The 15,358-nt window shown below is 41.7% G+C and overlaps 1 long non-coding RNA gene across 1 annotated transcript in view; it reads right to left on the minus strand.

The window, feature by feature from the left end:
- Window positions 1-5,181: 5,181 nt before the first annotated feature.
- Window positions 5,182-15,358, minus strand: part of LOC124596610 — a 70,571-nt gene continuing 60,394 nt past the window's right edge. The window contains exons 2-3 of the long non-coding RNA XR_006978329.1: window positions 5,542-5,697; window positions 5,182-5,447 (exon numbers count right to left, since the gene is read on the minus strand). This is a non-coding gene — a long non-coding RNA (uncharacterized LOC124596610). The remainder of the gene's footprint in view (window positions 5,448-5,541; window positions 5,698-15,358) is intronic.

Below are 15,358 nucleotides of genomic sequence, written 5' to 3' on the forward strand. Positions count from 1 at the left end.
AACTGGTTGTCAGACTCAACCGCTGCGCCAGTGACGAGGTACATCATTTGTTGACTGCACATGTTCAACATACGTCATTCACTTTTCGGCTATTTCGAGATTTATGCGGCCCTATGTGTCTTATATTAAATTACTTGTCTCATTGTCATCTACGTCGCTTTGCGGTTTTTTAAAATGTTAATAAGTCTCAACCTGTATACTGTCCAGTCACATTAAAGTGACCACTTGCCAGACACCTGAATAGCCACCTTTTGCAGCGTGGACGGCTGCGAGAAGCTCCACTAGATTTCTGGGGATCCATGGCGCGAACAGCCCGATCGAGGTAGTCCCATAGATTCCCAGTCGAGTTTAAACCCTGGAAGTTTGGTGGCCAGGGAGTACGGTAAACTCACCCTGCAACTGTTCGAACCACGTATGTACACTGCAAGCTGTGTGACACATCACATTGAGCTGAGGAAAAACAAACTGCATGTACAGCTGCATGTACATCTACGTATATAATCCGCAAGCAACCGTACGGTGCGTGGCGGAGGGTACCCTGTACCACAACTAGTCATTTCCTTTCCTGTTCGACTCGCACGTAGAGTGAGGGGAAAACGACTGTCTACATGCCTCCGTATGAGCCCTAATTTCTCGTACCTTATCTTCCTGGTCCTTACCTGAAAAGTGTCCGTCCCCTGTAGCTGAGTGGTCAGCGCGACAGAATGTCAATTCTAAGGGATCGGGTTCGATTCCCTGTTGGGTCGGAGATATTCTCTGCTCAGCGACTGGGTGTTGTGTTGTCGTAATCATCGTCATTTCATCCCCATCGACGCGCAATTCGCCGAAGTAGCGTAAAATCGAAAGACTTGCACCCTGCGAACGGCCTATACTACAGGAGGCCTTAGTCAAACGACATTTACATTTACCTGAAATGTATGTTGGTGGCAGTAGGATCGTTCTGCAGCCAGCTTCAAATGCCAGTTCTCTAAATTTTTTCAACAGTGACCTTCGATAGGACGTCGTCGTCCCTCCAGGGATTCCCATTTGAGTTCCCAAAGCATCTCCGCAACCCTTGCGTGATATTCGAACCTGCCGGCAGCAAATCTAGCAGCAGGAAAGGACGGACAGTCAGCTTCAGGATGGATGGGACATGATGGACAGAGGTCGAATCCCGAGCTCTGGCCACGATAACTCTCTCCCCGCCTGCCACAGTGCTGGTCGTATACCTAGTACTGGATTTTTTTATAAATTTTATTTATTTTTTGTGTGGAAACGTTACAACTCCCTACTCAGAACGGAAGGAAACCAGATCGGACTTAATTCTACATGGTTGTGTCACTGAAAAAAGAGAAAAGTACATTTCCAGTCTTGGCTTGCAATAATTTTTGTTTGTTTTTTAATCAAACTCAAAAAGAGACTAACAGGGCCATAAAAATGAAATAAACTCTAACAATACGTCTGAAAAGGGATCATAACGAAAATACCAAGAGAGCTAGTTAACTCCACGCCTTTCTTTTGTCAAGTTTATCAAAAGCAAGGTAACATGAATGAAACATACGAACAGAAAAGGGATTCTACGCTTTAGCAAATCGTAGACGACTGAATACGACGTACAGCACATTCACAATAAACTTTGCTATTCCAACGAGCAGTAACCGTGTATCTGTAAAAGGCACGAGTGTCCCGTTCCCCACCACGTAACGAACACAACCGTACTGTTCTTCGTTCTGGGAAAGGAGGTTAAGTCGTGGCGCATGAGAATCTCGCTGGAGACTGCCGCTTCCGCCACCTTGCCAACAAATGCCAGTTGTCGTCGAAGCCAGCTCCACTGCCTGTGTTCGCAGGCGACTAACTGATGACGTAATGTATCCTTTTCTTGGCTACGACTGCATCGGTCTACCTCACTTAGGGCAAGGCGAAAAAGTCGAACGTTGGTGGGGACAAGGTTATGAAGAACTCGATACTACGAGGACGCCACTTCCATCGGAAAAATACATAGACTGACATTGGACCAAACAACCTTCCAATGTGTCTCTGGCGATAGGAACTCCACAGAGGAAGAGTGATTTGGAAACGTCCAGCGACGTAACTGCATTTTGACAGAGAGATACGACTGGGAAGAAATATCAGTCCCTAAATAACTTGACAACAACAAAAAAATCACGAATATGCCTGAATTTATTATTTATCCTAATAGCATCTATTGGAGGGGTAAGCTCGCAGGTTGGAGACAGGCAAAAAGATCCTTTTAGACGTCAGATAAATTGCTAGGTTTCCCCAATACGACAACCATTGCACTGTTTTATCGCGTCTGCCTAACAGGCTTTAAATATCCCCAACTCCTAGTGCTGCCACCTGCCATCTGTGCGTGGTTGTTGGACGTTGACATCGAGCATTGGCGGTGGTCACATTAATGTCACTCGACTGTGTACATCTTAATCTACGTCTAACTACACAAGTCACGTTACGGTCTTTGATGAAGGGTACTTCCAGTACCACAGTGATCCTCCTCCTCCCACTGCTCATTCAAATGGCTCTGAGCACTACGGGACTTAACAGCTATGGTCATCGGTCCCCTAGAACTTAGAACTACTTAAATCTAACTAACCTAAGGACATCACACAACACCCAGTCATCACGACGCAGAGAAAATCCCTGACCCCGCTGGGAATCGAACCCTGGAACCCGGGCGTGCGAAGCGAGAACGCTACCGCACGACCACGAGCTGCGGACCCCTTCCAGTGCGTTCCCTGTTTCAGTAGCGAATGGTATGTGCGAAGGGTGACTGGTCAATAAACTTCCACATGAGCTGTAATTTTTCAGATTTTCTTGTCGCAGTCATTTCACGAAAAGTCTGAGAGAAGATAATATTTTGCCCGACTCTTCTTCGAACGCACACTCTCCGATTTTCAACAGAAAATCTCTCTGTAGTACACAACGCCTCTGTTGCAGCGTCTCCCACTAGACTTATTGAACATCTCCGTAAGGCTCTCGCTCTGTTTAAACGATGCTATGACGAAGAACGCCACACGCATGCGTCATATGCTGCATAGGAATCCCACTCTAACGATTCCTATGCGAAATCTGACGGATGCGTCTGGCGTTATGCGACAGACATAGTTTGGCCGACTCACAGATTAGGCGAGGGCAATGGTGCACATGGGACTAAGATCCGAATCTAGTATTTTTCCTACTTGTGGTTGTAGTGTGGCCGCCCTGCATCTCCAGTTGAGAGTTTATATGGTGGAATAGTTAGGTGTGCTGTGTTAGTGGTTTGCTCTCTGATGCTTTCGAGATATGAGGTGAGTTATTCTTTTGGAACACTCGACCTGTTACCATGTAACTGATGGCTGTCTGTCTGCTATAACAAAATCCCAAAGAATTATCAGTACTCCGTATGTAGGTACATAACGTAACTCACGCTTTAAGTTTAGCTGTTGGTTTAAAATGATGCCGTATATGGCACCTGATACCAGAAGTTCAGAAATCAGCGCCACGGAGCAAAGACCCTAGGAACTATCTGGGACAAATGTAAGCTTCCGCACCTTTACTCCACAACGTTAGTCTTTTCCTTTTCCGTATTTAATACCGAACGCGTAGGTGTATTTAACATATTTAATGGACCTTAATTTGTAGTTCTATGTTTTACATCGATAATTCAGTATTAATAAGACTATTTCAACTTCATGTTAGAAAAATTACGAGAGAAAAACTTCCTCCACCCCGTTGTCTTCTGAAACGTTAGAGGAGGCTAAGATGCTAATAGAAAAGTGATCTTACATTAGAAATGCGGCTAAAAGGCTTGGATGAGATGAATTCACACTACGTAAAAGATTTAAAACGGTCTATTGAGTGGCATCATTGGGGCGCTTCAAGAGAGTATTTTCTGAGACAGAGGAAACTGAAGTGGCAGAGCACTGTTTCAGTCTGGATTCTAAGTTCTATGGCTTTACTTTTAAACACTTCCGACATTTAGCGTATCACTTAGCGGCAAGTAATGGCGTTTCATAAAGAAACCCAAGTGGTAGAGGTGGACTAGCTCAGTTATCGCTCGTCATAATTTCAGTTTGAGGTAATAGGAGAAAGTCAGGATCGGGAGGGTAATGGGATTCAATAAAGTACGAATGGAATCTTTCTTTTTCAGCATCTTGGAAACTTTGCACTCTAAATACAGTTTTCCGCTCCATCGAGTCTCTAATCAAGATGTAATGGGGATGCAGACTGTACCGGAAAAACTGCAGAAAAATGTGGCAAGAAAATGCCAAATAATGATAATACAATGTGTTTCCTTCTGTTAAGATGTTATGTATTTAAATTAGTGATATGTTAATGTCATGTTTCGATGTTCAGTACGATCACGAAGATGGAGAATTATGATGATGATGATGATGGTGATGACTGTGATGGATTTGATATATTAAACTATTAGACATGTTAATAGCAGTGGTACCTGACAAATACGTAATTCTCCTTTAGCCTGTAATTACAACAATTTCCTTTGTGTACAATTTTTCCCCATAAGAATGCGATGCTTATCCCAGGCCTAGGGCAAAGATCTATTTCCTTCATTTGTAACATTTTGTTAAATATAGCTTTAATATCTCAGCAGACAATCTTGAACTTATGGTATCGTGTAAAGTATGATACTAGATGAATTGTATAGAATTTTCATTGTAACCAGAAAAGCAGAGTCGAAAAACAGAATAGCACGTCAGCCACACAGCGTTATTTGGTCTCCTGTATATGAAACGAAACGGAGAGTGAACTCGATTTGTTTTTTTATCCAGTGTTAGAAAACGCTGAAGATGGAGAAATACAACTACAGTTATATGAGGGAATGCCGAAGCACAGCCGATTTTCCGAACAGGAATTAAGGTAGGCTTTTTTGAACAACGCATCAGATGGAACTTGAAAAATGACCAGACATTTAGGGAGTATTGCAGGCTGAATATGTCGCAGTTCAACTATTTATTCGATCTCGTCAAAGAAGATATCAAGGATTCTTCTCCCAGATATCCATACTCTATAGATTCAGACGAAAAACTAGCTTCAATAATGAGGTATATAAAATTAAAAATCTTCCTCAATGTGTTACTGATTTATTAATAATGTAGACGTTATAAAAAAGGAGAAAAGCATACTATAAAAATAAGAAGTAAGACTCATTACAATATTACAAGGATTGGTCCGTTTGCTTTTCAGTCTCTGTGTAACCAGATTGTGCAATGTCGGTGTTATCCACACTTGATGGCGTTGGAGTTGTTGAGTATGAGTCAGCCCACCGAGAATTCATCGACTCCAAGATTTTGTCATTTTGACGTCTCCTGTTAACGAGAGGTCTGAATGGTGTGATGTCTTCGAGGTTTTCTGGAGAAACATCGTTATTGGACGAAGTTTGGCACACCACTCTGTATCTCGTTCCACGTGGACTTTGCACTTCATTTCCCTCAACGATGGATGTGTTTCTGTGAAATATATTACAAAAACAATTCAATAAAAATAATAAAAATTCAAAGGAGTGAAAAGTAAGGAAAACCGGCAAACACAGTGGGAACTTACTCTCACTTCTGATCTACTTTGTGTAAAAACGTGAACATATCAGTCAGTCCCCATTCAGTGCCTTTACTGCAAGTAGAACTTCCAGTACTTTTTTCTTTCCTCTGCCTTTTTTGATGTGTGTACTTAACGTAGTGCCACCTTTTCTTGCAATCTTCCCTAAAACAAACAATTTAATTAAACAATTATTATAGTATTAGTACTAAAAGTAGTAGTAATTTTGAATATTACATCTATATTATTTTTATTTTGTTTTTAAATTTAAGGCAACAGGAGATATTTTTATATCTTTGGCATCTGCGTTCAGAATATCTTCTAGTTATGTTGGCAACGTCTTACGAGTTGTGTTACTAGTTCTACGGAAGGAATTAGAGCCGATCCTTTTGCCAACGATCCCACCGATCAGTTAAAATCAAAATGTAAATAATTTGAAGAAAAGTGGCGATTTCCTAACAGTGTTGGTGCCATCGATGCAAAACATGTGCGAATTTTTTCCCCTGAGCAACCAGGTTTATTGTATTACAATTATACATTTTTTTCTCTACCTTTCTTATTGCTTTGGTTGACGTGAACTGCAAATTGATTTTCGTTGATGTCTGGCCATACGGGCAGGAAGGCGACAGTGGAATTTTGGGCAAAAGTAATAATAATAATTTGGAAGTGGAAAGATATTTACTCCGCCTACTAAACTGCCGAATTCGGACCTAGTAGTGATACGTGGTTTTGTAGGCGACGAGGAATTTCAATTACATCGCAAGATGTTGGAAATTTTCTCTCGCCGAATTGCTAGTAGTGATTAACAAAGTTCGTTTTTCACTACCGTCATTCAAGAGCTCCTAGAGTTTCTTAAAATGCCTTCGCACTGTTAACTCATATATTTCGAATATTATATTCGCCAACCAGTCTAAAGCCAGAAACGACTGATAGACTGATTATTGTTGCTTCCTGTTTATACAATTTACTTAGAGATGCAGTCTTAGAGAAATATAAGCAGCCTCCATTTGAATTAAGCAGCATGTACTCTAGATCTTGGATCATTAGCAAGCAGTGGAGGTTATTCACACGTTGAAAGACTTTCTGTGCGAGATTCATTTACAGATAACTTCAGCAGCCGCGTAGGTGCAGGGATAATACAATGGCAAAGCAATTAAGTTAAGAGGACTCAGTAGGCTTCGAACTTCATAGCGTTGCAGAGTCTTTTTCAAAATATGTAAGCACATATTTATAAATTAAACCTATATAATATAGAGCAGTTTCTGATGTTTCCTTTTTGTACGCTTCATTATTATAATAATACAAGAATAGCAAGTGGAATGGTGCAAAAAATAAACTTTTTTGTTTATTGCAATACGCACATTTGCCTGAAAATAAACTAAGAAACAATATGATAAAACGAAAATATACAGTACTTTTCTAACTTGTTCTCTCCACGAATTCTGCTATTTGTCTCGAAGCATTATTCATCATAGTTTGGTCCTCGTATAGGGGTAACCATACAGCTTAGAAGCAAGGATTTTTTTATCCATTCTATCAGTTTCTCATCATCCACCACTGTAAATAGTAGGTAGGACATGGTCACATCTTGTTTTTTGTCAATGCTTGCCCTATCAGAGCACTATCTCTGAAAATGTCGACGTAGATGGGGCGACAAACTCCAGTCGTCCTTCATTGCATCTTCTGCACAGTGACTATGAAATGTGGCGCTTTCAATGGAAATGAATACATGGTTCGTAGAAAGTTACTACCTAGGCTTTATTTGGTTGCAAGAATAACGTGATATCCCTTCCTATATCTTTTGGAAAACAATCAAAATAAACTGGTTGAGAAAGAGAATATCCTTCGTTAGAAAACTCAGTGCGCTTGTAAATGTATCACTGAACAGGTAGAGTCTCGAAGATATACAAAATGTTGCCCAATTGGAAAACATAGTGACAGCACAAGGACAGCAGAAAGATGCGGAATAAATTGAGCCAAGGCAGCACTCTGTGAAAGGAAAAGAATTTTCACAGCAACCACACATAATCTACCGCTGAAGAACAAGCCATTTAGCTGGCGGGTGCTTTTTTATGGGGGAGAGTCCTGGACATTTGTCGTGGACGAAATGAGACGGATTCAAGGGTTCCAAATGTGTTGCTTCAAAAGGATTCTCAGTATCCCATGGGAAGCTATTTAAATGGAAATTTTCTCTAGGGAACTAAAGAAAACCGCGGGCTGTTTGAGATGATTAAGAAGAGAAGAGACGTCTGGCTGGTTCAAATTCTGTGACATGATAGCTTTTTGCTGCAGAAGATTCGTGGAACTGAAAATGTAGGCCAAAGATGTTACCTGTAGATCTGCAGCCAATAAACCCAGGATTGTGAAATTAAAGAAGAAGGAGCAATATAGAAGAACCAGGACCACAAGCTAGTGTAGTTAGAGATCGCGGGAAGCACAAACGTACAAAGTTTCATAAGTGCAATGGAGACTGAGGGCACGTGTAAACTTGCAAGTAGGCTGTTTAGGTTCTTATATTGGTAACGCCACCGCCACGTAGCGCTCTGTATGAAAATCACTGGCTGTGCTGCGTGCAATCTGTGGCTGGTTTGAATTGTTGTTGGCTATTGTAGTGTTGGGCAGTTGGCTGTTAACAGCACGTAGCGTTGCGCAGTTGGAGGTGAGCCGCCAGCAGTGGTGGATGTGGGGAGAGAAATGGCGGAATTTTGAGAGCGGATGATCTGGACGTGTGTCTATCAGAAACAATATATTTGTAAGAATGGATGTCATTAACTGCTATATATATTATGACTTTTGAACACTTTTAAGGTAAATACATTGTTTGTTCTCTATCAAAATCTTTCATTTGCTAACTATGCCTATCAGTAGTAGATTTAAGTTAGCTTAAGAGGGGGTAGGCTATATAACAGAACGAGTTGTGATGAATTGGAAGATATGCATTGAGAAGCTATAAGAAAATGGTTTGGCCAAAACAGAATTTTTAAAGAGGATATGAACAAAACACTAGGGTTTAGGGACAAGAGGTATAGATAGGACTTTTTGGGAATAATGATGAATGAAGGGAGAAGTTTTGTTTGGAAAATACTGCAGTAAAACCTACCATGTCTTTTCCTTTTGTGTTATCCCACTATGTGTTTGTGGACCCTTGTGTATTTGTGTTCTTCCTGTCTTTATGTGTTTATCTGATAAGAGATATGTTGTAGAATTTTTCTAATAATATGTTACTTTCTTTGTAAAGATATTTAGACATTATTTATTTTGTTCTGTTTTAATGCTCATGTGTGAAGTTGATGTTTCAAAAGTTATTCTGATGTATGTACTTAGGTCATAATTTCTGTAACACTGATGTATCTGTTTATTTCTATTCTTTTGTAAAGCCTGTACTACTACAAATGTTATCTGTATTGTTATGTTCTTTAATGTTGTATTTTGTACCTTTGTTATTGTATTATTATGTTATAAAATTGTAATTGACACCAGTTCATCAAATTATTAACTTGTAAGGTACATTTCACTGCACACGTTTCTGTTGGTCATAGTATATGCACAATATGTGAAAAGAAAGAGGCCTGTTAGTGTTTGGACGTGTGTTAATAATTCAGCAAGGGACTGATTAACAACAATGCTGGTTCTAAGGACAATTTCAAAAACTTTGTGCGTGCACAAGTGGTGGTTTATGGACTTGCTATATTGTCCGCAGGACTCTTTGATGGTGATTGTGCACCTGTACAGTCGCAACAGATGGCTGCTGGCCGTCTCTACAAGGACTACAGTGGGTCTGCGTCTTTGATGGCCCACCAGTACCATTATTTCTACAAGGGCTGCAGTGGGTCTGCATCTTTGACGGCCCACCAATACCATTATTTCTATAAGGACTACAGTGGGTCTGCATCTCTGATGGCCCACCAATACCATTATTTCTACAAGGACTGCACTGTGTCTGCACCTCTGGTGGCCCACCAATACCGTAATCTTTGACAGGACTACAGTGGTCTGCTCTGTGATAATCTCCCTACCAATATTCTTCAAAACTTCGACTGACTCTGCTGTGGGTTTGCTCTGTTGTCTCCCATTACCTGTGTGCATGTCAAGAGTCAGCACTGTCTTTCCGTTGGAAGGACAACACTACTTCTTCAAGACTGCATGGAAATCCACTACTTCCGTGTGCATTTTCTTTTACTACTCAGACTTTGAGAAAAACACTGCAATTTTACTGTGATGAATGATCAGGACTGTCTTTATGGACTGTGAGAAAATTTTAGCTTTTGACCAACAATGTATCGATAAGTGTGTACATTTGATTTCTTTGTTATTGTAATTATGAAAAAAATTTTCAAATCTGTATTGGTCACTGCCCAAAACAATTTGTAAAATTTTTTGTGGGGAGCATGGGGGTTATGTAAGTAGGCTGTTTAGGTACTTACATTGGTTACGCCACCGCCACGTAGCGCTCTGTATGAAAATCACTGGCTGTGCTGCGTGCAGTCTGTGGCTGGTTTGCATTATTGTTGGCTGTTGTTGTGTTGGGCAGTTGGTTGTTAACAGCGCGTAGCGTTGCGCGGTTGGAGGTGAGCCGCCAGCAGTGGTGGATGTGGAGAGAGAAAAGGCAGAATCTTGAGAGCGGATGATCTGGACGTGTGTCTATCAGAAACAGTACATTTGTAAGAATGGATGTCATTATCTGCTATATATATTATGACTTTTCAACACTTTTAAGGTAAATACATTGTTTGTTCTCTATCAAAAATCTTTCATTAGCTAACTATGCCTATCAGTAGTTAGTGCCTTCAGTAGTTTGAATCTTTTATTTAGCTAGCAGTAGTGGCGCTCGCTGTATTGCAGTAGTTTGAGTAACAAAGATTTTTGTGAGGTAAGTGATTTGTGCAACGTATAGGTTAATTTAGTCAGGGCAATTCTCTTGTAGGGATTACTGAAAGTCAGATTGCGTTGCGCTAAAAAATATTGTGTGTCAGTTTAAGCACAGTCATGTATAATTTTTCTAATGGGACGTTTCAAACTTCAGGACAATCAACAAGTGTAAAAGAATGAGCAGAAAAGCTCGGAGACCATGAGGGAAAGGAGGTTGATTTTTGATGTACAACTGTGCAGAATGAACAAAAATAGACTATACAAACAAATATTTGATTACCTCTGAAACAGGAAGACCACCACGATGTGGATTAAGGAAGCTCGGAAAAACCCTGAGAGGTCTAACAAAGCAAAAGTACGCATATTAGAACGACACAAGTTTCGAAACAGAAAGAACAGTTTCGGAAGATTTCAAGTCGAATAAAGGCCTGCTATCACCGGAAGAAGATGGATGTAAGAACAAAAGCAATAGATTAGTAACATTATGAAGGAGCATTGCAAACAGATGAAGCTCCACACAAAGAGGACAAAATGAAGTTATTGCGTCATCCTAAGTGACCAATTCACCAATAAAAAAAGAAGCGACTGATTACAGTTTCTACACAAACGAACTATCACGAGACTAGTTTTTGTTCCGTTGGCTGTGGCCCCGTGTGGATGTCATAATTCGCCTGTTTGAGGTTTCTGTTTTCTTCGTCCTCTGGCCAGCATTCACACTGGACGTCCAGGAACCGCTACGTTGGCAAACACGGAACAGTTGGACGTCCACTTCGCCAGAAGACGGACGGCCCGGGGTGGCCGGCGACATCTCATCTCAGATGGCTGAGTGCTCAGGTTTTTCGCCCCGCGGTGCCCCCCCCCCCCCCCCCCCCAACCACCCTGTCAGCTGAGTGACGGGGCCTTGCTGTCTCTCTGAAGACCACTGGCGGGCTGGATGGGATGCTCCAGCCCCGCCCCCAGGGAACGTCCGACGCCGCAGGCGGCCGCACAGCAAAAACACGAGGTTCAGCCGAGTTCGGCACAGCCGTTCCGCGCCCTCCACGGGGATCAGCACATGAAACACGCCGCGGCGGGCGGCCAGACCTCCCACGTGTGTTGTGCGTGGAAGGTGGACGAGGGTGGAGGAGGACCACATGGGACAGTCAGCGCTCGCTCTAGGAAACCTGTGCGTGGAATTAGGTTTTCTACAATTCCGGCAAAAATCACCAAAAAATCAGTGATCTCAATCTTGGCCGTTTCAGTCTCATACTTAACATAGCGCTAGCCATATACCTGTTGCACCACAGTTAATAACGAAAATTAACATGAGTGAAAGTAAACTATAGTAGAAGCAGGAACTTTCCAGTAAGTATGAGCCCACAGTCGAACTGGTTCAGAGAAAACTTTGCGAATTAGTGGTGTAACGTATTTCTATGTTTACGACGTTTCTCATCGAGCCATATACGTTATCTCGCATTTCTAGCCGCTTCTCTCACACAAATAATGATAAAAATTCAGAAATTCAGGGTCGCCACCAGCCCAAGCCCTTCCTAACCATTTAGAAAAAAACGGAGCTGGAAAATTATTAGTTTAATTACTTTAATAATTTAATTACAAGAACGCAAATTTCTTTAAGCAGCCGGATAAATAGCACTCCATGTCGTGCATGAAGCAACTTGATTAATTCAGGAATGGAAAACAGTGTAAGGGGGTAAGGTCGACACCAAAGGATTTGTCTTTCACGTAAATTATTTATTGTAACTAAATATTTGGTTGTACATCCTAACTACACATAACTGGTGCCTGATTCGAAATATTTAAGTAAGAATTACGTGAGAATGAAACAGAGCACAATTTAACTACAGCAAGAAGAAACACAGAAGACGGGGGTGGGAGACCATTATACTATAATCTCCTTTGCATTAATACCATAAAAATATCTCAGTGAGATTTGCTTTACGATTCTACGCATGCACTATTCTGGACAGAGATTTAACGAATACACAAGGCTGTGCGATAATTATTTAACATGCTGCTTGCAAACGGCCGATCTAGAGCACGTGGTGCATTCTGACTCAAACTGTTGTGCTGCTTTGTAGAAAGCGCACGAAAGAACGGATGTTCTTGCAGAAATTGTACCTCATTAAACAAGCAAATCGTTAAAATAAAGCCTATTTCGGTGCCGTGGTGGACCAGAAGGGTCATTGATTACCAAACACGTGGCACAAAATCGACACACGAAGACAACAGCAATTTCCACAAAATATAAGATTAAAAATCATTAAAAAAATAGCTCGCTTCACACGCTTCAGTTAAGTTGAAGTTCTTAAGTATTTCACCAGTTAAACATAACGAAGTCCTAACTCAACCTGATTCCTATCACCTGAAACCCCCCTTAAGAGTTACGATCCGTAGTCACCAAGCATTCACCGAAGAGTGTCCCTTTCTCTTTAGAGATTACCTAGCTCCACGTGCAGCGGAAGCTACCAGAGGGGTAGCCCTCCGTCACCAACCTCACACACAAAAACAGCCTTCGACACAGTCCTCGACTAAGATGATTCAGGTATTGGAAACCTAAGTTGGTCATCCTAAGCTCTCCTTTGAACAAGAAGCAACATCGTCTGCTCCCAGCAGGCGATGACCAATTCAGCGATTCCCACAAAACAAAACCGAAACCCACATTAAAACACACATATAATAATCAATAGGCCTTATTTGAGTGCTCAGTCTTTCTGGAAGAGTTCATGAATTGAGCTAAAATCAGGTAGTAAAACGAATAGGTTGTACCGAATTCGACAAGCGTCTTATGAAACGACTTCACAGAGACGTTTCAGTGGTTACGAGGTGCCACCGACTTCAGTATGACTATACGGAGGTTGGACAAAAATATGAAAACAGCGTGCGGAATGCATGCCTAGAACATAAATGCAGATGCTGCCCAAGCCTGCAGCTTGCGCCGATGTATTTGACCATGAAAAGCACTTGTGCAATGTCCTCAACACGTTGCAAGTGTCCGTCTTGGTCAGAACAGTGTTGTATGTAGTTGTGAATTCATTATGTAGAAGCTAAGTGAATGCGAACGTGGACAAACTGTCGTTGCTCGTTTGGTGGATACTTCGGTAACCAAGGCAGCCGAAGTGTTTGATGAATCAAGGGGCACAGTATTGAAGATTTATACCGCATCTAGGAAAGCTGAAAATATCAGCCTCTAAGTCACAACGCGGGTGAAAGTGTGAGTTAATGATTGCGACAGACGGTCATTCAACGTGATTGTGTCGAAAAATTAGAGGACGACCGCTACAAAAGTCACTGCAGAACTGAACGCCGGAACCCTGTCAGCACCAACACGCACACGAAAAGAGCTCCATACTCATGAAGTAATAAGTGCTATCGACAGGGGATGTCAAATTGATTCCATATTTTTAGATATCCAGAAGGCTTTCGACACCGTTCCTCACAAGCGTCTCCTAACCAAACTGCGTGCCTACGGAGTATCGCCTCAGTAGTGCAACGCGATTCGTGATTTCCTGTCAGAAAGGTCACAGTTCGTAGTAATAGACGGAAAGTGATCGGGTAAAACAGAAGTAATATCCAGCGTTCCCCAAGGAAGTGTTATAGGCCCTCTATTGTTACTGGTCTATATTAATGACATAGTAGACAATCTGAGTAGCCGTCTTAGCTTGTTTGCAGATGATGCTGTCATTTACCGTCTTGTAAAGTCATCAGATAATAAAAACGACTTGCAAAATGATTTAGGTAAGATATCGGTATGGTGCGAAAAGTGGGAGTTGACCCTGAATAAAGAAAAGTGTGACGTTATTCACATGAGTACTAAAAGAAATCAGCTAAATTTGAATTACGCGGTAAGTCACACAAATCTGAAGGTTGTAAATTCAGCTAAATACTTAGGGATTACAATTACAAATAACCTAAATTGGAACGATCACATAGATAATATTGCGGGTAGAGCAAACCAAAGACTGCTATTCATTGGCAGAACACTTAGAAGGTGCAACAGATCTACGAAAGAGACTCCTCACACCACGCTTGTCCGCCATTTTTTGGAGTATTGCTGTGCGGTGTGGGATCCGTATCAGGTAGGACTGACGGATGACATCGAAAAAGAACAAAGAAGGGGAGGTCGTTTTGTATTATTGCGAAATAGGAGAGATAGTGTCACTGATATGATACGTGAATTGGAGTGGTAATCATTAAAATAAAGACGTTTTTCGTTGCGACGGGATCTTTTCATGAGATTTCATTCACCAGTTTTCTCCTCCGATTGCGAAAACATTCTGTTGGGACCCACCTACATAGGGAGAAATGATCATCACGATAAAATAAGAGAAATCAGGGCTCGCACAGAAAAATTTAAGTGCTCGTTTTTCCCGCGTGCCGTTCGAGAGTGGAACAGTAGAGAGACAGCTTGAAGGTGGTTCATTGAAAGCTCTGCCAGGCAGTTTATTGTGAATAGCACAGTAATCACGCAGATGTAGATGTAGAACCTAAGGCGAACTCGAAAGCCACGTATCAGCGATGCAAATGCCAGTAACAGGAAAACTTGGTGCCGAAGACATAAACCTGGACTATGGAGAAACGGGCCAAAGTCCCGAGGCGGAGGAGTCTTGTTTCACACTTTTTCAACTTCTGGCCGAGTTTACGTCCTATCAGTGAGACATGGTGGGTAGTCCGTGATAATTTGGACATCGATGTCGTTTTACTCCATGAGCTTCTGCAAAGTCGTTTTATTGTCAAGGACTATGCGACTATTTTGGCTGATCTTGTGAATCCCATAGTACAATGCTTGTTACCCAATGGTGAAGCTGTGTTCAAGAAGAAAGTGCCTCTGTTCATATAGATCGCATCGTCCACGACAAGTTTTCTGAGACCAAAGATGAATTGTTGCCTCTCCCCTGGCAATTATAGTCACCAGTTCTCAATATTGTTGATACTCCGTGAGAGAAGGCTGCGTGGAGAG

Source organism: Schistocerca americana, chromosome 2, assembly GCF_021461395.2.
Source record: "Schistocerca americana isolate TAMUIC-IGC-003095 chromosome 2, iqSchAmer2.1, whole genome shotgun sequence".
Taxonomy (NCBI): domain Eukaryota; kingdom Metazoa; phylum Arthropoda; class Insecta; order Orthoptera; family Acrididae; genus Schistocerca; species Schistocerca americana.